Source organism: Pholcus phalangioides, unplaced genomic scaffold (assembly GCF_987345545.1).
Source record: "Pholcus phalangioides strain wild (caught in Gottingen) unplaced genomic scaffold, Ppha-v1.0 ptg000015l_1, whole genome shotgun sequence".
Lineage (NCBI taxonomy): Eukaryota > Metazoa > Arthropoda > Arachnida > Araneae > Pholcidae > Pholcus > Pholcus phalangioides.
The window spans coordinates 87,074,521-87,098,997 of record NW_028301608.1 but is presented as its reverse complement, the minus strand read 5'-3'; the positions used below and the strand labels follow the sequence as shown (position 1 = coordinate 87,098,997).

The window sequence follows — 24,477 nt, the reverse complement described above, 5'->3', positions numbered from 1 at the left end:
AAGTTGAAAAAAAAATGCAAATTTTTCATCAACATCCGGATACCCTAAATAAATAGGTAATAAGATTTCACAATCCCTTTGTTTCTCCTGCGAGAAGTAAGTTTTTCTGTCTTTATTCCGATATCTCGACTGAAGCGATGTCGATAAAAAGATTAGGATTTATCGCTGTTACAGTGTCTGGAAGCAAAGGTAATGACTTGATAACAGGTTACTCTTTGAACAGTTTTTTCTATCTGAATCGCGCACTTTAGGCTTTCGCCGTTATGGAAGTGTGATTGATTAGGGAGTTTATTTTAGAGCAACTGAAAGTGTGTGACGTGAGGCCTCAATCTCAACTGAAACAGGATGAAAATCAAACTAAAACCAACGGTTTTTTTTTCCTTCCTATAATTTATAATAATTTTCGTAATTCAATATATTATTGATATGGGTATATTTTCTTTAATTAAAACAATTTTTTTGGGTTTCATGCACATATTTTTTATGTTATTTTCGATATCCGTGAGTTTTTGTAGGACGCTCCATCTGTTCTTTCTCAGTTCTTATCAAAATCAAAATGTAACTCACGACGCAGTCATTTTTAAAGCTGTGCTCTGCTTTATCATTCGCGGTCTCTTGGGGTGCAAAAACATCATTTCATTGTCCATATGGTAAAACAGTTTCTGTATAATCAGTCTATTCTTTTATCAGATTTACAGTACAAGGTGGGTCAAGTCTATTGCACATTGAAAAAACGAATATGGGTCGTTCAAGTCATGGGCGGAAATACGGGTGGGGGGCGTCAAAAAGGGAGTGGGCAGATCTAATGTATATGTTGTGTAGGAATTGACATCATCATCATCGTGCCCCCCCCCAGACTTCCGAGTCTATTCCGCCTATGATTCAAGTATTACGTATCATCGATGGTGGGGGGGGGGAGGGGGTTTCCGATGTGCTGACTTTTGATGACAGGGGGGGAGGGGGTTTGGATAATGCTTACGTCATCAACCACCCTTTATGAAGATATGAAATATTCTTAATGGCATCTTATTCGGTACGCCGAAAACCCTTTCGATAATTATTGGGCACCTGAACTAACATTCTACCTATTGACAAGTTCCCTACAGAGCCACTTTAATGATCTCTAAATGTTTTACGTATCCTTCAAGTGCTCTGAAAATGTTTCCGGGCCGCTTTAAGTGTTCTGGAACTGTGCCACGCATCACTCGAGTGATCCGTAATTGTACCACGGATCACTTAAGTAATCTGGGAATGTTCCGCGGGTAACTTGAGTGATGTAGAACAGCAATGGGGACCGATTAAGTGTGTGCTCTAAAACTGTGCCACATGTCACTCAAAGGATCTCTAAATATGCCACGGATCGTTTGAGTGTTCTGTAACTGTGTTGCGGGTTACTTAGGTGATCTTTGAATATGAAAGTGATCTTTGAGGCCTACTTCAGTGATCTGAAATTGTGCCACGGGCCACTTAATTCCTCTGGAATTGTGCCACGTGCCATTTAAGCGATTTGTAAAAAATGTGCCGCTTAGTTCATTTTTACAAACTTATTTTTTTTCGTCTGGGGGGTGGGGGGGGGGAAGGCGCACGAGCCCTCTATGCCCCCTCCCACGTACGTTTCTGATCCCACCATTATGCTTTAGGGGGTGGGGGGGGGGTGCAGTGATGACGAAATTTTGCTGACGGGGGGGGGGGAATGGGTTAGTTACATAATACTCGAACGGCCCCTATATAAATGTACTTGATTTTATATAAATAAACATTTTGGCGTATGGAAGTGTGATATGCAGTAAAATGCTCATCATGTGGTCAAGAATTTTATTTTACATACATTTTTATACAATAAAAAAATTAAATAGTATGAAATTTTACGCATAGAGGGCGTTTCATCTTTTGTTGTGTTGTAATGGTTAGCATCAAATACCTGAAGACACACTAATCACACAAGAATAATCGAAACTCTACCACAATCCCTGTTGGTGAATGTATTGAATTACGAACCGTGAATTAAGAGAGTGAAACTAAGTATCGTGTCTTCAGCTACGAAGGGTGCACACGTTGACAAAATTGGACCCCATGAGCAGGGCAACTCCCCATAAATATTTGTCAACACCTCCATAGTAGATACAGAAATATTGATCCACACTTTGGTCTGCAATAAGAGCCCTACGTATTGTTCTTTAGCGAATTATCGAGCTCCCGCGTAATGTGGACGAGATGTCATAGTATACAGTCGACGCTTATTAGTAGGACTCACCCCTCCCCCCGTTCCATGGGAAAACCAACACCATAATGGGAAGTCGTAATATCGAAAGTTTAGCAATTAGCTTAGCGAAGAAAAGCAATTACCATATATACTCGTGTATAAGCCGAGTTTTTTTTGTGGAAAAATTCGTTCCTGAAGTGGGGGGGGGGGGGGTCGGCTTATACTCGGGTCAGTTTTTGATGACAAAATATCGACCCCACAATCAGTAGTCATTTTTGTAGCAGTGTTCGAGAAACCGGCATTATTGGTATGGGATATGTTCAAAAACCCGATAATGTCAAAGACAAGGCAAAGAAATCGAAAACATCATTGGCTTTGATACCAGGTGGGCTAACGTCGATTGTAAAGCCTTATGTGAGCATCAACAAGTCTTTCAAAGACTATTTGAGGAATTTGTGGATCGAATGGATGAGTTCCGATAATAAAGAAACTACAAAAAGTGGTGCCTTGAAGAAACCTGACATTGGCCTAGTGTGCCAATGGGTACAGGAGGCGTGAAATTCTGTTTCCACCGAAATTATCCCTTCAAAAAGTGTTGCATCAACAATGCGATGGACGGAACTGAAGATAATATCCTCTTTGAAAGTGACAATGACGATGACAGCCCAGATGAAGATAAAAACAAAGATGCCGCACTCCCTATGATGATCTGATGGATTACGATGAGCTTGGAGACTCAGAAGAAACGGATTAAAATCTATGAATCATTTTCCATTGTAAATTTCCGTGAGCTATTCATTTTGCATGAAAATATAAGAATTTTTTTTTCTCTGAAATGCACGGATTTTTTGGGGTCGGCTTATACACGAGTTTTCAATTTATTGCGATTTTGGTGGTCCTGAAATGTGGGGCTCGGCTTATATACGAGTCGGCTTATACACGAGTATATACGGTAGCTTTTTTTAAAGCTATTGCTTTTCATTGCATTAGGTTTTTTTAAAACTAATTGCATAAAAAGCTTACATTGTCCATTTGGTTGTAATGTAAGGACTTATAAGGAAAATGCATGAGGATAGAAAATAATAATCTTTAATAATCAATTGCATGCACCTGATAATCTTTTATGCACTGAATTCGCAGAAGTCAAAGTTTTACTGACGGGTTTTGCACAAGCTTATCAGTTGGGAATCAGACTTCGATATATCTCAGGAAAGTTCATTGAAAAGCGTCTCCTCTCATCCACTCGCAAATGCAGTCTTCCCCGCTTAAGCGTATGAAGGATAAACGGATTACCTGTTTAAACGGATAAATTCCTCCAGCACCAAAATTTCTTCCATACAGACAATGTTAAAGTTCCTCGCTTAATGCGATAATTTCAACGACTTTTCCTCGCTTATACGAATATTACGTTTCACACGTCAACTGTTGATACGCACCACCCACTATACACACAATGTTTTAATTTAATAAAACATTTGGAGAATTAATGGAAAATATCTTTCTAAATCAAGGTAAATACATTTGAGCGTAAGTACCAGTCTCCAACGTGGAGGAAAGAATAACAGGAGGTGGCATCAGGCACGAAAATTGAAGCCGTTGTGGAAAGCCTATGGGCTAACAAGTAAGCCCAAACAAACCGCTCTTTTCCCTATACTTAACATGTGTTTTGCCGGATCGAATTCTCTTAAAATATTAATATCTAAATAAATTTAAGCACCATGACTGTTTAATGCGTCTTCAGGTAATCTACATGATCCAATGATGGGGAAAGATAAAAGTTTATCCTTGTATAAGGGGTTGTTATATTTTTAATTTATTTTTGAAAGGGGAAGATCATTTTTCACTCTCAACTCGTCATACGTTTTTAGTTCAGTGCCTTCAATTTATTTTAAAAATTCGATTTATTACATTAATGTCTATGGAAATATGATTAATTAAAATAATATGAAGCTCCAATAAAATGCAATTTTCATAATTTTTTCTTTTAACTGTTTATTTTGCCTTTTTCTTTCGTTCATCATTATCATAGATCCGGGACATTTCCAAAGTGTTTGAGGCCCGTGGGCGCTCGTCTTAAGCTTTACACGAGGAATTTTGATTTCTGAATCAATCCTGAGGTGCTCGAGCACCTTCTGACAGGGACGTAGCTAGGATTTTTCCCATCCTGGGCAAAGAGCATTTTGCCGCCCCCGTGCTTCAAAGTACTGGAAGTGCTCGAGCGTACTCCACCACTGTGTATTTATGGTTTTGCTGCCTGTAGGCTGTACAAATTTCGCCACCCTTCTTCCGTTCCACTCTCATATTCTTGAATACGTATGATTGAAATATATGCCGCCCATCAGAACCTTCCGCTATGTAGATGTAGTATTGAGAAAAAAAAATATTAAAAATGAAAAACTTTTTTTACGAGCCGCGATAAGTCATCTCTCTGGCCTATAGTATTTAGGAAAATAATCACTTGGGCTGTTTTTTTCCCCCTCTTCATTTTGTACCTATTACTTTGCTTCTAAAATGGTATGTATACGAAAATTTGAAAAAAAAAAAAGTTTCGAATTGAATTTGAAATTTGAAATTGTCTGTGCTCGAGTTTTTGTTGTTCTACCTGGACTGGAAGTATTTCTGCACTATTTTAATATAAACAGCTGAAAGGCATTATATATGCTAATATTTTGCATATATAATGTTTTTCGCAAAAAAAAGAAGTCAGATTTTTTCAAATACCGCTTGTTCAAGTGTCTTTAAACATTGTGTGTCTCTCAGCACTGAGGTATTACATGCTTTGGCATAATTTTTTTTAAATTAAAATGCCGAGAAGGAATTTTGTGGCACAAGATATGGGTAAATTTTGGTTATTTTTGCAAAAGGTTCCATGTTGTTGAAGTTAATATTCGAAAACAAATAACAACTAAAATTGTAAAAGCTCTCGTTCAATTGTATAAATATATCCAAAGAATTTGAGGGGAAAAAATCGAGTTCCTAAAGTGAATAGTAAATTTTTAAATGATTTTTAAAAACGGGGATGTTTTTCATAGGAAAGCATGGGAAGCAGCGGCGTCGGAGCCGGGTGTGCTGTGGGTGCTCCACGGTAATTTGTGACATGGATCCGAGCACCCCCAGAATTGATACAGAAATTAAAAATTTCCGATATAAAACTAAAGACGAGCACCCACAGTTTCGAAACACTTCCGACGCCCCTGATGGGAAGCCACGGTTTGTTTGGGCTTACTTGGTCCCTTTAATAGAGCGATCACTGGCTTCATCTGGCAACCCAGATTCCCCATGCTTTCCCAACGGACGCGCTGGTCGTGTCATTCTTGTCCTGTTATTCTTTCCTCCATGGGTTTCCAAGTATTCAAGTTGCCTTCAATGCGTACATTTAATTATTTTATTTTTTCTCTCTGGTGAGCCGATAGAGGGTGCTAAATTTCCTAACGAAAAGTAAAAATCTTAGGTATTGTGATCATTGTAACTAAATATAATTTTCATTTCATTTTTCATGTCTGATTTATACCAGAAGCACAATATTGATCCTTCATCAGTTTTCAATGTACGAACTGTACTGACGTTGTAAAATGGCAATTGAATTGCTTCCCCGCTTGATCGGATATTGTGTGGTGGAATCGTTGATATCCGATTAAGCAGGGCCGACTGTACTACATAATTAAGGTGACCATATTTCCTAGAGAGAAATACGGGAAATTATGATTCTAAATACGGGACATCGCCAATTATCGCCAAAAATGACGCCGAATCCGAACAAAGTTGCCAAAAATTGTCGAAATTACGGAAAAATCACAATGGCAGGAAATGAAGCATTACTGCAAATTGCAGTGGATTAAAACGAATTCCACGAAAAACAAAACGTTCTCCAAGACAAATGTGGGAGATTAATATTCTCATTTATAGTCGTAATCATCACAATATAATTTATGAGTTGAAAAATAATTTCAATCTTTGACTTCAATAAAGAATAAAAATTCAAGTAGACTTCGTGTAAAATACGGGAAAAACCGGGACATTTTTGCCAAAAAGTCGGGACGGCCAAAAACACAGCAAATACCGGGACTGTCCCGGGAAATACGGGACGTATGTTCACCCTATACATAATGAAAGCAGGAAGGTGGGGGGGGGGGGGTTACATCCTTAGCTGGCTCCGTCTCACTATGACTAGACGAATCTACCATCCTCGGAAAGACTATTCCCATCTGCTGAATGAAACACGAACCTATATGCCCATACCATATATCTTTCCTCCATTTCCCACTAACAACATCAACGGTTATCCTCCCATGAATCAAGATATACCTTTTTTTTTATACTTTTGGACAGATGGTGAAATGAAATAGTAATATAGTATATCAGAGAGGGGTAGAGAAAAAAGCGTATACTCGACTGTGGTAAAGTCGGTACTGTATTTATATATCACTTTTTTTAAATGTTCTCGGTGTCTCTGTTTCTAACTTTAACGTGAGGGGACTTGCATGGCTTCTAGTTACGTCACAGTGACGTATTTTAGGCGTTGATGTTTCAGGATGTCTCCCAAGAGTGTAACCACCGTGAAGATGTATGTTTTTGTGTGAGAATTTTTATTTATTATTATTTTTTTTTCAAATTCATTTGGATGGAATTTTTTTTTTCAGGGTGGAGATCTCTCGAACGTCTTTTGCCAAGAATTAAGAAAAACAACCACATTTTATTTTCAGTAGTGGAAATACAACATCATGTATAAACTGTTCTGTCACTTTTTCCTCTTCATTTTGATATTTTTTTGACTGATGTTCTTGATGAGAGAGAAGGAGAGAAGAATCACAAACAGCAGCTCTTGTCAGTTTTTTGCGATATCGAGTGATGGCGTCAGATTTTATCTGAACCTTCGAGAAACATTTAATATAGTGCATCATGGTGGTTTCAGGACAGCGGTCGGCAACTTGTCGATCGCTGGACCATTTTGTTGATGATTTTTATTTGAAAATTACCAAAATGGAAACTTATGGAGGCATAAACTGCAAAGATGTACAGTAAAAGTCCGTTATAACGAGTACGGGCTTATAACGATTGATTTGCAAGTTATTGTCAAAAATAGCTAATGTTAGAAACACAAAAATATTCGGTTGCAACGAATTTAAAATTAGGAAGCATTCACTTTAACGTTGAAAGAAATCCATCAAAAGATAGGTCATTCTGTGTAATTACATGAAAGATAAAACCCGAATTATAATTTTTCGGCAGTACTAGTGTCCCGCTGTGGTGGTCGATCATAATGACGGACATGCGCCGCGAGGACCCGAAACGGACCATGACCTTCGCTCTGTCCCCATTGGGTTTGGGCCATGGTAGAAGAGCGATGCTACGCCCGGAGCACTAAGCACGGAAAGACCAAGAAAAGACGTCGCGAGGCATCTGGTTCGAACCCCACCGTTGCCACAGTAGCGCTCGGCTGAAGCTGGTTTTTCTGTGTTTTTAACTTTGAGGCGCGGATGCGATCTTTACAAACTTCACAACCCATACACTCACATTTTGCAGCATGACCCAGGTCTTCTTCAACCACCTGCTTCATTGAGACAGCGGCGGGTCCATGATCTGGTTATGAGGAGGAGGAAGTATTAGTGTATATAGAGACCCGGATGGAATTAGGGATTTTGCAGACTGGTATAAGGTAACAAAATAAGCCATGATATGACAATTTCCTGCATATATTTGTATACATTTCTGTGCTTGTATGTTTGTATTTTCTGCATGTTATCATTTTGAATGAATAAAGCCCCGATCCAACCTGTACGATAAGAATCACTATTTAGTAGTACGTCGAGGTTAGTTTCGGTTTTCGAAGTCGAAGGTAGATTTTTGGCGATGAAGTACAGAAAACACAATAGTAGAGAATCGTATCCAAGGCCAAACTTAGACGTTTTGCAACCCGATGCGAAGAATAATCTTGTGGATCTGCCTGTATGTCTGTAATACTTATTTTCTCAACCAAAGTAATTAGTAATAAGAATTGGCTTCACGGAAGAAAGACAAAAAACTTTTGACCTTGGAATTTACGCAGCCATTATTGAAATTCGAAAGCGTGCCGGAGATGATACAGAGTTTAACTTTGACTTCTGGCTGAAAAAAAAACAGACATATTGAGGGCCTTAATGACTAGGATGAGGATTTTTAGTTGGTCAGCGAATGAGAACGTTAATCGCGTTATGATTAATTAATGTTTAACTTTAATTAATCGTTAATTAGCTGCATATATTTGTATACATTTCTGTGCTTGTATGTTTGTATTTTCTGCATGTTATCATTTTGAATGAATAAAGCCCCGATCTAACCAGTACGATATGATTAATGATTAATTAACGTTAACGTTATACGTTAATTAATCGTAATTAATTTATTACGTTGCATTTTACGGTATTGTTACAGTAGTCGTAAAATGTGATGAAAATAAGCTTTCCATCACAAAGAAATACTTCAAATATCATTGGATATCATCACAGAAGCCGTTCTATTTGAAAACGTTTCTAGAATAATTAAATTTACATTTCCACATAGTCTTGTCTTATAAAGCCGTATTTAGAAAAAATATTTCCCATGCACTGACATGTTAAAGAAAAAAATAATTATTCTCTTAAGACCAAAATTAACCGACTTGAAAAAGAATACCCGGGAAAACAGACATTAGTTTCACTAAATCTTGAATGCATTTGAACAAGAAATAGTTACAAGTTGTTCAGTGTTTCATTTTAGAACAGAAAAAATTAGTTTGTTTCCTTTCTTCATGGTAACAGAGCTTAAAAGCCTATTAAATCGTCGTTGGGATGGGTACTTTTTGCTGTTGTTTGCTCGTTTTAAATATAGCGTGCGTATGTGCGCGCTACCGCCTCAAGTGGAGATTTGTTGTAAAGACGTCGCCAAAATAAACACGACCTTTCCTCGACGATCACTTAAAAAGACCTCCGAGAGCCTTTTCTCTGTACTACGGGGTCTTGACCCGGATTGGTACTTCTGAATAAAGATCACATTATCACGAGTGACTCCTCTTTTTTTTTAATCCAATGATCCTTTGCTCTCATTTTTTTTTTTTTTGTTCACTTTCAATGCCGTAAAACTATCAAGTGCACATTTGTGGGTGAGAATAACGTGGTCTTGCTGTTAATATACTGCATACACGCTACTGTAACGTGAACCTCGAAGACATTCCTCTGGAAAATTTAAAAAGGAATAGGCACATCATCCAGGAACTATTGTATGTGTGTCCCATACATATTAAGGTGATGCTGTCAGAATTATGAGGGTTTCATTTCATTGTGGTGCTGACATCCCTCTTTCACATCAGATATAAAAGGGGCGGATGCCTGAATTTTCATGTTATGTAAGTACAGTGCGTATTGCGGAGAGACGTTTTCTAAGAGCTGACTGGCTCGCTTTCGCATCTCGAAGTTGCAAAACTGCAAAAAACCAACTTCAGCTGGCCCCCACTGCGTCACCATAAAACTCCGGCTGTATTGAGAAGTGTCTCAAAGCCATCAAGATAGAAAATTAATCTAGGAAGTAGCCTCTACAGAGAAGTTTCACTGAATTATTTTCGTTATTTTTTTGGTTTCTGTTTCCAGATATTAGTATATTAAGGAAACTTACAAAATCACTTTTTGCGTTCGCATGGACGTTCAATGAATAATTACAAAAAATGCATTACAACTAAATGTAAATGACTCTTTCGAGTGTCCTCCTTCTCAGCTATAATCTTTCTCTTCACCACTTTCTGCTTATAAGAAGGAGTCACGTGACCTAGCGATACTATCCAACAGTAATATACAATGAAGACTTGTAAAAGCTTTCCATGTGGCCTTTTCACTAGTGAAAAACTCGTGAGTATTAATCTGAATACGGGGGAAGCTGGAGTGATACCATGAGTGTCAGCGATCAAAAGAAGCGTCACTCTCGCTGCATGCATCTCAGGAAATAGTTTACCTCAGAATAAAAAGAGTCCATTTTCCATAGTTGTTTGGAGGTAAGGAAAAACAACAGAAATGCTTCTTGCAACAGAGCAGAAGAGCTTTGTGCTTAAGGAGGTCATTTACGAAAAGATAGAGGCATGTCAAGCATTCTTTGGACATCTGCCTGCACGTGCCATTCTCCTATCCACCTCCTCCTGCTTTTTCCGAAGTCACATTATCATTTCTTCCTCAACACAACATAAAAACAGCTTCCCTGGAAGACGACGAGAAACATTCTTTGCGGATGATACGCGGTTCAACATTCTCTTCTTTCCAAAACTCCCAAAAGTGAATGGTTGTGGTTTCCATACGATGATTGATGGCAGAAGAAAAAACGTGCCACGTGTGGTGTGAGAATTCCTTCATTGTAAGATGAGCTGCAAGACTATATTAAATATATACTTGTAAAAAAAAAAAAAGTTTATATCACAGTTCCCCCCCCCCCAATTTTATTACATAATCACCCGTAAAGTGATATAAATGCAGTGAAATTTAATCAAACTTTCTTTATCGAGACGATTAGTGATTATGAATAACCCCTGGTTATATCACTTTTACACAGTAACGTATAAATTTCAAGATTAAAATGTATAGTAACCAATCGCGATTAAGTGAAACGTCATATAAATGGGAAAGCCGTATAAAGGATATTAGATTACACTGTATATCATATATCACCATTAGCGGACAAAATTTTTGGTCCCATTGGTGTTCGCTATCGAGAGGTCCTACTGTGAAAAAACTTTCTAATCACCGGGAAAATGTTAATACAATCCATGAAGATATGGAAGTGAGTAGTGGTATAATAGTTGAGAATTTCAATTGTTCAGTTGGTTGACTATAAATCACTTTGACAATACGAAATTCTATGCAGCTGTGAGACAAAAATCAGTTTCATGACTAAAAAGTTCTGTTTATTATCAGAACGAAATGATCTAAAAGACGTTTTAATGCAGACGAAGTAGCAATTTGCTACAATTTTATATCCCTGCAGAACAAAAAATGGAAATTCGCTTATAACTAGAAATCCGTTATAACAATTTTCCTTGTGATTGTGATCTATCGTTTTACGAACTCTTTATCGTATTTAGAACAGTAATTTCTTGCAATAAAGCCACGTATACACGACTTTCAACAGGTAATTTTTGGTCCTCAGGGTGTGTTGTCTCCTATTTAATTAATGTTATTCCCGTTGCCTTTATCCATGCAATTTTGTTCTTCCTGGGTATTGATAAGTTCTTACTGGATGGTGATAAGAACTGAAGAATGTTATCAGTCGACAGATACAGCTTCTACTCACCCCCGTCCTCTTTCGCAAAATTATGTGCGGTTTTTCTACCAAAACTTTTTCCAGATGCAATTTATGCACCTCCATCCCAACGTCGTGTTTACCGGGGGAAAAAAATTCATTTTTACGAATAACATAGTGACTAATTTAGTGTCATTATCGATAAATCTCGGCATTCTTCTAATTGAAATTCCCCCTTTCTTTCTCGAAATGTTCGATTTATCAATATTTTTCATACAACGAATGAAATACGATAACTTTGATCTCATTCATTTTCACGTACAATATTTATGTTTCGAAGCAAAGAAACAAAAAAAAAAAAAGTTTTGTGTGACAGATAAATATATTTATTTCCCGTTACGAAGCATATGCATCTACTCTATTGACACACAGAAAACAAGCGATGCGGGGAATGGGTTTAGTAACAAAAGAGATATAAAACAGATATTATAATTCTATCAAGCAGACTCATCATAAACATGTCATACATATGTATTCAACCTCTGAAACGCGTTTTGTGGGGGCAGTTAAACATTAGAAGTTTTCTTTTATATTGCAGGGCACACAAACAAAACTCGATAGCATTAATTTCCTCACGAGCCTGCAAATGCATTATACTGTATATACGAGCATTACACTGTGTATGCATACTCATATACTTGGCTTTCATGTAGATCCAAAAAAAAGTTGGCAAATGGTGTAACCGCTCGCGTAGGCACAAGTTTTAACGTCATAGGGTAATATATATTCTTATATTTGCAATTCAATGAACAGAAAATGGAAGATTTCTTTATGTATGGAACAGATGAGGTTTGTTTGCATTGAATGCACAGGGGAAGATGAAGTAACATTTCTCACTATCCCTATTCTGACAAGTGTCACCACAGACAACATATAATCGTGAAATCGTGTTTACAGAAAGGAAACGGTGCCCTAGAGACCGCATTATTCAGAACTCTGTTATAACGAACTTCAAGCCTCTAGTACGAGTCCCTAGAATTGAAAAAACTAATTGTGTCCAAGAAGTTGTACTTGTGCCTCTCATGGACATTGGAAGACAGAATAACTGATTCCGTACCACTGCCTTTTAACGCCAATATATGGATAATTTCAACGGGGTTGATAACTCTTAGATCGATAAAAATAAATCTGATATATATATATATATAAATAAATTGATAATATTAAATTGATCGATGAAAAAAAAAGAAGAAATTGATAAAATTCGTTACATCCGATCAGGGCCGCAACTAGGGGGGAGCAGACGGGTATCATACCCCGGGCGCTGGACCAGAGGGGGGCGCAAATTTTATTCTCAAACCTTTCCTTCAACATTACAAGGGGGCACCAAAATGCGCACTTGTCCCGGGTGACCAAGCATCTAGTTGCGGCCCTGCATCCGATGTTCATTCTCCTTGAGGGTTCGCTTAAGCCGTGTAAAATAACAAACGCATCAAGGCCGCCTTAACAGCATAGCATCATTAGTCTGCGGGCAAGTGATGTTCTGTTCCCCCCCCCCTTCTAAACGGATGGAAGTACCTCCCTACAAATTTAAACTATTGAGGAGCAATTTCAAAAGGGAGCATTTCCACTTTTCTTAAATTTACAGAAGTAAAAAAGTAGCTTTACAAAAGTAGAAAGTAGCCCAATAGGTACCATATGTGAGTGGTAGAAGAATATTTAAATACTATGTTTCTTGATTAACATTCAAGAGAGTTTATCCACATTTGAATTTCGGAAATGTTCCGTTTTGAAAGGAAATTAGCGGAAATGTTCCGTTTTGAAAGGAAATTAGCGGAAATGTTCCGTTTTGAAAGGAAATTAGAGGAAATGTTCCGTTTTGAAAGGAAATTAGCGGAAATGTTACCTTTTGATTGAAATTTGAGCTAGTTAAGTCTGGAAAATTGGAATTTTCTACGTCACCTGTTGATTACTGAATAAATATAATCGATTTCTCTTCCACCATGGCCCCAAACCCTCTGGGTAACTAGCTTATATCCCTTATGGGGACATAGCGAGGGGTCGGTTGTTGTTGATTTCAGAAGGTTTTAACTAGCCTAGAAAGGTACCCTTACTGCCCTCCTCGTCATTTACATCGGAAACACGATCATTCTACAGTGGACCCTCCCATAACGGACAACTCCACTGACGGACACAATTTTGAATTACATCGACGGGACTCAGTGTATCTTACTATTCCTTAACGGACACTCCTCGTTAGCGGACAAAATTTTCGGTCCCATGGGTATCCGTTATCGAAAGATGAAAAATACCGAAGTATACCACTCTCAGCCACCTCGTTGGGTATTTTGCCTGTTCTGACATTGTATTTATATTTGTATGAAAAAGGTGGATAGGTTCTCTTTTGATAGAAATGACTAACTTCACATTGTAGTTTTTACCAAAAATATTTCCATTAGGATAAACCCTGTTGCGTGATCTGACAGTGCTTATCTCAAAGATTCCCAAACCGTTAAAAAATGCATTTTATAGAAAAAAGCTTCGCGTCGTTGGAAAACACGATACATCATACTGTATGATATACTGTGCATGATAATTCGTGCATTATTGTATCATTATGTCGGGCTACGATCGTAAAATTTGTTATCATTATATCGGGATCTGACTATATTCATCACACATTCCAGACTCACTTGGAATTTTTTTTCCCATTATTATCAAATTTACCAACCAATTACACTAGGGTATTATGCATAACCATAGATAAAGGAGATAAATTTTAAGTATTTATAAAACTTATCACCCACGCTTGGGTATTATGCATATTCGCCGGTAAAAGTCATATATTCAACCAACTTAAAGAGACGATTGGTAAGCATGCATAATAACCGCTTATTACGCATATATAACAGCCGATTTATCACATTTACCGTAACATAAATACATGTGAAATCAAGATTAATACGGAAAAAATTGCACAAGTGTACGTTAATCAAAATAAACGGAACTCACTATCGATACTCGTAGCAAATAATAACTTTTATTACGTCACCAAATGGGCTCGTAGTGCCATAGAAATCAAGCTTCTCTCACTATACATACACATTTAATTAAAATAAAATCGTCGAAGATAATATACATATTAACATTCAGACGTTAATGTCGCTGCTTCAGACGTAACATGAGAAACAATAACGGGGCTGAAAGTTCCTCCGAAAATAGCTTTCGGAAATTAGTGAGCAGTGAAAGGAGTGACTGGGTAGGACCTCGAAAAAAAAAAGAAGAATAAGTAGAAAAATTAAGGACTTTTCTTTGCTCTGAATAATAATAATTATTATTCAAGCTTCAGTAGCCGGAGGAAAGAAGAACAAGGAAAGTTTTGTGGAATGATTCATGAAAGAAAAAACAAGTTAAATGAAATATATAAGAGGGATAGAGAAGCTACACCGAGACGAGTGGGTTTCAGCTGGACAAATAACGTCATTACAGTTTTAAAAGGCGTCATTCGCGTATAAAATTCGTTTGGTAGGTCACATTATTTCGGAACGAGTCATTGGCTCATGAACTCTTAATTCACGTTGGCAGTTGAAAGGGAAGCGGACAACAACCAAGGCGTAATCTAATTAACGAGTGGGTAAAGGTTAAAGGGAAGTACCCGCGGGATTTACACTGGCCATGGAAGATTTCCCCGCTCATTGATAAGGTGTACGGACCTCTCGAGGAACGATCTCAGGATGCTGGGCCGCAAAACTTTTCGGTCGTAATGTTCTCTGACGGACTCGGTGATTCTCAGATCACGTGACGGTACTCGCATCGTGATTACCCGAAACCAACCATGACCCCCCGCTCTGTCCCCATAGGGGATATAAGCTGGAGGGTGGCGCCAGCTGGACCCAGGTTCGAACCCCACCGTCGCCACAGTGGTGGTCTGCTAAAGTTAGTTTTCTGTAGTTTCCAACTTCTAGGCGCAAATGTGAGCCGATCTCCCGTTAAAAATTCTCGCCAGAAAGAGAGCAACAGATCCACAACGGTGCATTCAATTATTACAATTCACTTCAGAATTTTCTGGAGGCCCATTAGCTGGATGCTTTCTGCATGACAGCATTACACTGAAACGAACCTCATATCAGGTTCACAACACACACACCTGCATATTTCCCAGCATGGCCCACGTTTTTTTCGACCACCTGCTTATATATCTCTTCATTGAGACCGTGGCGGGACATAATCTGGTTAGGAGGGGAAAAGCTTCATGTGGGGTTTTTTCCTTCCGGACTAGAAGTACCAGTCTACCGATTAACGTACGAAACATCGTTGCATCGCATCTCATTATCATGGGGAATAACTATCATCAGCCTCTGGGGCATGGTCGAAAAGACCATGTCCCGGGTTAGAAAAGATGGCCATGCTTGTTTAGTTCTCTGAGCCATTCTACTGGATTCTGTGAGTAGTCACATCTTTTCCAGTATATGTATATATACATATATATTTTTTTTATTCGACATGAACATTCACATGGAACAAAAAAAAAAGGGTGCGGTAGCCCAGCTCGATAAGATACTCGCCTAAAGTACCAAAGGATGTTTAGAGGTGTCATGAGTTCGATACCCGGTTCGTCCTTGTCAGAAAACTTTCCTGACACAGAGATACAGCAAAAATGGCGACTTGACCGCAGCAAAAAATTGCTATCGCAGGGAGTCCCCCATCGAGGGGTTAGCGCGCCAACCTCTCGATGAGTATAAAAATAAGCCTGCCGTTCGGAATCGGCAATAAATTGTAGGTCCCGGTCTAATTATCCCTCGTGTGCAGAAAATGACCGTGGTGCGACAAAAATGATCAAAATGAACGTAACACAGAAAAAGAAAGAGCATTAACCCTTTAAGCAGCAAGTGACTAAACTCCCCTTCAAAATGGCATATCTTTTTAATGAAGGAGGCTTTGTTTCAATTTTCTGCAGATGCAAACTAAGGGGTATAGAGAAAAGTTTTCCATTGAGAAATAAACTTTACAAAACATCTGGGCTTGTCAATGCGGGAACAAGAGGCTTTTACAGAAGCGAGCTATCTCGTCATTGCCGCTTAAAGGGTTAAGCACATGCGTTATGTTCCTACAAGGGACAACCGTCTGTTCAGGAAGCCAAAAATTTCACTTAAAAGCTTCATTTCTTCGCATCTGATTTTGTTTCTTCAAAGTTCCTTAGGTGGCTACCATGACTCCCCTTCTATTTGATTTTTACCCATGGCTCCCCAGAATATCCCAGAATCGCAAGGGGTAGGGGGGCATATGGCCTTAGTTTGAGAAACACTACACGAACGTGTCGTTATGCTTCGTCTTTTTAAGTATCATCACTCGAGTGTGGTACAGAGACGGATCATTTTCGAGAAACACATTTCGTTAGTTGAAGCATTCTTGACTAAAAGGAATCGTTAGTCACAAAAACGAGAGTTATTAAATAAAATTCCTAAATATTAGAAGGAAAAAAAACATTGAACGTAATATCCGAACACACGCATTGGATTATACCTCGATCAAGTTTGAATAGCAGAGAAACTTTATAAAGACTTCAAACAATATAACTCACCTTTTATCTTTAGTCTCAATTTTATCCCTTATGGTATTACCTACAATTTAAAAAAAAACAACAAAAACCAACAAACGGGAAGACGATCTTGTTTGTTTGTAAGTATCATCTCTCGAAGACGACGGCTACCGTTTCAACACCAACAATCAATAATAAGCGGACGACGCAAGGTGCGCGTTCACGCGCGTGCGACTTCGACGCGGTTCGGCATCGGTCTGAGGAGAGCGTGTTGCGTGTGTGTACAATCACAAACACACACAAGTCGAGATTAACAAAAAAAAAAAAAATAAAACTAGCTGAAGACACAGCTGAGAATCGTAGTCGTAGTTACGATGATAGAGAACTCGACCCCACGTGGTTTCCGCTGCTTTTCTCTCTCACGAGGTCGATGATACTCTCTCTCTCTCTGTCAGTGATGATGATGATGGTGATTACTATGATAGAAGAAGAAGAAAGTCTACAGATTAAACTCAGTTTCTTCTTTTTTGTTTGTTATTATAGTCCGACGAGATGACGTACGTACGCGTTTCCAACTATAGAAGAATGAAAAAGAATAATAATAGCAATAATCGTGGAAAGAGACTGTGAGTTTTGAATTACGCCGGTCCCCATTTGAATGTATTTTATTTTATATTTTTTTTCCCCCTACCATTACCATATTTTATTCTATGTAGTTATACGCGTGCATCTCATACTTAAATAGGTTGATCGCTTGTTTTCATTCATCCGATCTGGCCGCTATTGTAAAAAATCGTGAGTTCTATTGACTGCGGATTTCACGAATGTAGGTAAGGATCTAACTTTCTACCACAGTCAGGATGCGCAGAGGGTGATTCTAAATTCATGGGACAAACTTCAAGAGGTGATATAAGAACAAGCATTTACGGTTATACAGTGTGTGGTCGAATCGCAACAACAAAGGCGGTAGAGGGTGTTTTTAGAGATTGCGTAACATCACTTCACCAAAAAAAAACAAATATCATGTTTTTCTGACGGATTTGATGCAATCAAACATTTGAGGTATTGTAATGTGGAAGGCGTTTTCTCATGGGGTAACACGAGTAGCGCAAATTCTACTACAAGTCATTATACCGCTTGATCATTGTTTGGCGCAGCATAACTGATGGTTCTTGCACCAACTAAAAAGCAAATTACAATCCAATCCGAAGGTGCATATGCAACCCTCGTATGATTAATAGCACATATCGCAGCAAATCTCGCTATAATGAGCGATTATCAAATACAGAAAGTAAACGATACTAAATTATCCGGCTATAGCGAGTTTAAAATAAGGAAGCATTCGCTGCAACATCACAAAAGTTCTCAAAAATGGCAAAGTCCTTCTGAGTCCACACAGATATGGGAAGTGAGTGGTTATATAACGATTGAGACTTTTATTTTAATTGTTCCGTTGGTCGATTTAATTTCTTTGATAATGCGAAATTATATGCAAAAACGCCTTAGGAATTAACTGCTGCGAGACACCAAAAATCAATTTCATGACTTGGGTTCTGATCATTCGTTAATACCAGAAAGATGATCTAAAAGATGTTTTAATGCAGATGAAGTAGCAAGTTTCTATAATTTTATAAACTAACAGAGCAAAACGAAGGAAATTCGCATACAACGAAAAGTCCGTTAATAACTATGGTTGGACCGATTAATTGGGTTGGTTAATTGACCAATAGTTAATCGCAGTTAAAAATTTTAGCTGAGTTCATCAACTCGATCAATCCGATTAAAATTCGATTAAAATTTTTATTAGAAGTTGATAATTTATTTTTATGTGTTTGACGAAGCCGATAAGAGATGTCTTAAGTTATATTTCTAGATAAAACATTTCAGATAACTGACCGTATATTTAAAAACATTTGAATCAATATTTTGATCAAATTTATTGACCTGGGGGATGTATAAATCGATTCAACGAAAATTGGTGACGGTTTCCAATTCAGCTTGATGGAATTTTTAGAAGGCAATACCAAAATTCGTTGTCTCCACTGTGAACAGCACTTTTCGTATTCGTTAAAAATCAGACCCCCCCAACTTTAAGCACCATCTGGGAGCAGTTTTTAGAGAAAAAAAGTAACAATATGAAGACAGAAAATAGTTTGGAAATCAGCGACTGATCACAAAAATTGATTTTCTAATAAAACGACAAGATTCTGGTGAAGAAATTCCAGGATCTGGCAAAAATGTTGAAAAATATGTGACTGAATGAATAAAATACATATATATATTTTTAGCATCAATTAATAACAATAAAAAAAAACTGTTTAATAAATTAGTTGTTACTTCTCATTAACTTCACGTGGAAAGCGAAAAAAATTTGGCAAACTCACCGTCTTTTTCCTCTGTTTCATTTCACGTTTTACCCCCTTGTGTGTGTAATTTTTGTTGATTTTTAAAAAAAATATTTTTGAACCTGAAGCAGGTTTTAATTCCATGCGATGGACACGTGACTTTTTACAAGAGCCATCTTTCCGTTTGTTCAATCCATCTTTTCATTAAAATCTCTTGACACTTTTTTTGTGGCCTTTATTAACTTAAATAAAAATGTCATTCAGTATTGTTGAAATAATAACTGAAATGATGGAAAAATTTAGAATCACTGCAAATCTTTTATGATGGGGCATTTATTTGGCTTGAGATCGTAGGTACCGGCTGTGTTAATATATACCAGTTAAGACGCAAATAACCTCGCTGACTGCTGGATGAAGCAGCAAAATTCACGCTCGAGACGAGATTCAAGTTAAAAAAAAATTTGATGCAAGAAAGTTTGGAAAAAAAAAATGTAAAATAATTTTTCTTATAAGCCATGTTTTTCTTATTATTGAATTGAGAATTATCTACTTTTTAAATTGTTTAAATTCATTGAATTTTCCCAAAAACTTCTTGTTTTCAATTTGTTTTCCACACTCAGATGGCAAAACTCAGTAATCAAATACAGTCGATGCCGTTTAATAATTTGATCATATCGGAATTTTGATAATAAAAACCGAATGATAGAACTATATCCGAAAAAGTCCCGTTTTCAAGAGCGATGACCGTACATACCGGTTGAACAGGATGTATGGTAAACGGGTATTGGTAAAACGGGAAGACAGTTTTTCTTCTCTACATAATTGGTTGCATAACTTTTAACGAATTTTTTCCCACATTATGATATTGGTTCGTTCCGTTCTTTTCAAAAGTCATAACAATAACCGAACGATAACATTAACCGTAACTCTAAGAAGCGTCGTCGACTTTTGTTATTATTACCTTCCATACTCAATACCAAATCTGAAATACAGAATGAAAGCACTTTAGAATAATTTTTTTTAGTTAAATGTTATTTGTGTGTGTGTGACGTTTTCTATGGAATGAATATCCAATTTATTGTAATATATTTTTTAGGTTTATTTTATAGCATGGGCACGGTAAAACCTCCTAGTCTGACAATATATTCCTTTGAGGTTTCACTATATTATTTATATTAAAAAAAAACCAAAAAAAAAAACGAATGTCCGACCATAAAACTTGACGGAAAATACAAGCGTTATCTGGGGAGCATTTATATGAAGAAATACAGCACTTAAAAGGCAGCTGTCTCCGAAGGGAGCAAACATATCCATCTCTCTTGACAATCTGCCCCATTTCGCCACAAGTCTTCTCCGTAAGGGAACCGCGCTAAAATAAAAACGGACCCATACCACAGCTGAAGAGAGACAATATGGTCGCGAAGAAAGACACATAAAAGATATCACTTTTTCAGACAAACACCCTTTTTTTTTTTTTTGTCTTCTAAAAGATCCAACGCTTCAAGTTTATCATCGTTTATAAGAAAAGGAGGTGGAGGGATAATTTTGGATCATTGAAGAGGGGCTAAACATAATCGACTGATCTTATTATGTTGAAAATACACAATGGCTTGTTACCTTTATCCAATGCCGTTCCGAGACGAAAACAAACTTTTGTTTTCGACCAGGCCGTGCGTGTGTGAAGTATTTGTACGTCCGCGTATTATTTTTGGATAGGCAAGGTCGTCTTGAATAATAATAAGACGCTTTTAAGCTTCTAAACGTCGAGGTCAGTGGGTGTTCAGATTGAAGAAAAAGAAAAGCGATTCATCCAGGGTGCCAAAGAAAGAAAAAGGCAGTGTCATAATCGAGCGGACATAATGGAAAATGGTGGGCGAACAATTACGTGGCGTACATTCATTTGTTTTTTTTTTTGTTCCAACTTCCTCTTCTTGGTGAATATCCAGAATGAGAATCTCGGACCTCCGTCATCTGTATTCGTTTATAGACACGAAGAATCGAAACTTTTTATTTTGTCATTATTTCTTTCATTTAATAATAAAACAAGGACACGCCACGAGTGCGATTATCTTTCCTTTCCGTTCGAAACTATCGGATAGGATTTTTCTCGCAATTATATCCGAATAGGAATTGACAGTTTCGCTTGTTATTACTACTGTTATTAGATTTGATAGACTATAAACCTCGAGGTCATAAACACGTCTTCGATAATTTCCACGTTATGAAAGATAGATAGATCGGCGCTGGTTTCCGAAGGAAAACGAGTTTATTATTATATTCAATGGAAAAGGACCCTCCTGTTTGTTTGGATTTGCTGGTAAATTTTTATCATTTCTTTCGGTGGGATGAAGGGGAAAATAATGGATCCTATTAGGGGAGAAAAGAAAGGACGTGATAAGAAATATGAATTTAACTCACGAAAACAATTCGTTGCATATAATTTGAAATTATAAATTTCGCTACTTCGAGAGAAAATACAAGATGGGTGGGTAGTTCTGGACATATTATAAAAATTTATAACAAATCAACCAATTGATATAAAAAGGTGTAGTTTACACTAAAATACTTCTTATCACGGTGTAGAATTTTTTATTGATAAATAAGAAAAAGTTCAAACCCTTGACTCATTCGCGGCAAAACGAAAAACTCGACGTAACACATAAAATGCAGTACAAAAGGTGCACAAATAATGTTCATGACGATTTGTGTTACATAAAACTACCATAATCAACATGAGCACACTTCCACGCGTTTAGATGTAGCGCGAGCTAAAAAGAGCGCTCATATTGAAATGTGACAGTTTTATGTGACGTAAATTGTCATAAAAATTTATTTTGCACAGTTTGAGTTGCATTTTATGTGCGAGTCTTTCTTTTGATAGCGTCATATGTGAGTAAAATTTGAACTTTTATGTTTTTTAACTTAAAAAAAAAAAATCATTAGGTCTTGGTAAGTATTTTAGTACAAACCTCGCACCTTTTATGTCAATTGATTGATTTGTTATTAATTTTTAAAATGTGTTTATATAGGATTTCTCGTCCACCCTGTACTATCGCATAATCGACAGTGGCGTAATGCTCATATGAAAATTTCATTCTTCAATAATGAAATTTAAAAAGAAAAAAATAGAGAGAGGCTGTCACACTTTTGTTCAAAAAATTACGATTTTTTTCCTTAGATCCGTGAATTATGCCCAGTAAAATACGGTAATATGAGTAATTTCAATAAGACTATCCAAATACTATTACACACTATGTAAAGGATGATTCTGAATTCATGATACGAACTTTAAAAAAGAAACGAACAAAAACACATGAGCATTAGCATAGCATATCTGCTATTGTGGAATTCGCAAATACGCCAGCACACAGCAAATGATCACCCGAGGTTCCTAAGGCGAACATTCCATTAGAAGAACAACTTGAAACACTATGCAAATCCGTGTTGCTTATGTTAAAAATATTTATGAAAGTAATTTTTATTTAGCATTATTTTGAGCAAACTTTCAAGATGAGTCATAAATTGTTAAACAGTTTAAAAATTTATAAAATTTGAAGAAATTGATATATTTGAATGAAAAAATGTGATTCTTACGAAGAAAAGATTATTTTGGTTCAGAAGACAAGTTCAGATTTTTGTCCATAGAAAGCGCTGTAAAGCAGTCTGGAAGAAGTGATTGAACCCAGTGCTGTCCTGATGCATGCACCACCGGGCACGGCCCGGGGCCTCAGAAGAATGAGAAGTAGTTGAATTTTTCGAGAATCGGTCAGGTAGGGCCTCAGAAAAATCACTTGGCCCGGGGGCCAATGATTCTGTTAAGATGGCCCTGATTGAACCCGAACCCTTCTTCAATATTTTCTGTGTCCGGAACGTTCGTAAAGATCAGCCGGTGATTCGTGGCCGAGAAAAAACAACTAAATGAATTGTGCTTTATCCACCAATATATGCCAGCATCACCCTGCATTTACAGAAATCTTATTTGCGTATTTCCCATGAATTGTTTCTGTGCAGCACTCCTTACTGACATAAATTTGAACTATTGTGTTTGTTTAAAAAATTAAAAAAAAAACTTTTGTGGAAATATAAACTATTTTTTTTATATTAACCGCATTCAAATATACCGATTCCTTTAGTTTTTAAAATAATTTAAACTATTTACAAATTTATGGGACATCCTTATATTTCTTGAATAAATTAAATTAGCACAATTTCTCACAACAGCTTGATTTGAAAAGACATGGTTTATATATATAATTAATCACTATTTCTCTTGTACAAGGATGACGTCACTCTCCGCTACCATACGAAGGTTCCGTTGAATTTTCTCTCTTTCCAAAATATATTTTCGCAACAGCCAGTTGTGTTAAAACCTTACTATTTCTCTTCTCACACATTCTGACTTCGAGAGGTTTTAATAAACTTCTATGAATCTATATGTATTCACTCTTGATATTATCATTTTTCAAGAAAATTTAGAAGGTAGGTTAACCGTATAAAACTAATTTTTGGCCAAATGATACTTTTTAGTTTTCGAATGAAAATTATGAGCAGCTTATAAAAATAAGAGACTTTTCAAACTGCTTTGAAGATCTGCATACTTTGATTGAGTCAACATGCATTGGCTCTTTTTTTTTTTTTTTTTTTTTGATTTGTATCACAAAAAACATCTCCCCATGCACCACTCAGTATAACATAGGGCCATATAAAATGGTACAACAGCATTCGTAGATACATATTTGCCGTGGAAAATGAAGAAAAGAAAAATTATAATACTTTATACACAAGAAAAAAATGGCTTTTAAAGGGGAAAAAAATAAATGATAATAATAAAAATAATAATATAAAATAACTGAAACAATAATAATAATAATGACGTGAAACACAAATACAGTAATATGAAAAATATAATAAAAAAAATGCAAAAAGTAATAAATAGGGAAAAAAGAAAAATAGTGGAAGCATAAAAATACTTAAAAATACGTAAATAGAAGACAGCAAAAAAAAAAAAAAAATCCATATGATAGAAACAATATGAAAGAAAGTAAACAAAAGCCTCAGTTCTTAATGCTATGTACAAATCTTCGAAGGGCACACAGAGTCTCTTTCGAGTACACCAGTTTCGATGGTATCGGTGGCCATTACTGCATTGATAGCTT

General features: G+C 36.9%; 1 protein-coding gene across 2 annotated transcripts in view; it reads right to left on the bottom strand.

The window, feature by feature from the left end:
• Positions 1-24,477, bottom strand: part of LOC149076946 (uncharacterized) — a 114,575-nt gene that overhangs the window by 43,064 nt on the left and 47,034 nt on the right. Inside the window, exon 1 of one of the 2 annotated variants that reach the window (XM_089244677.1) lies at positions 17,019-17,148. The exons of the other annotated variant lie outside the window; for it this stretch is intronic. The gene's annotated coding sequence lies outside the window, so the exon portion shown is untranslated. Of the gene's footprint in view, positions 1-17,018; positions 17,149-24,477 lie in introns of those variants that run through there. 2 annotated transcript variants of the gene reach the window in all.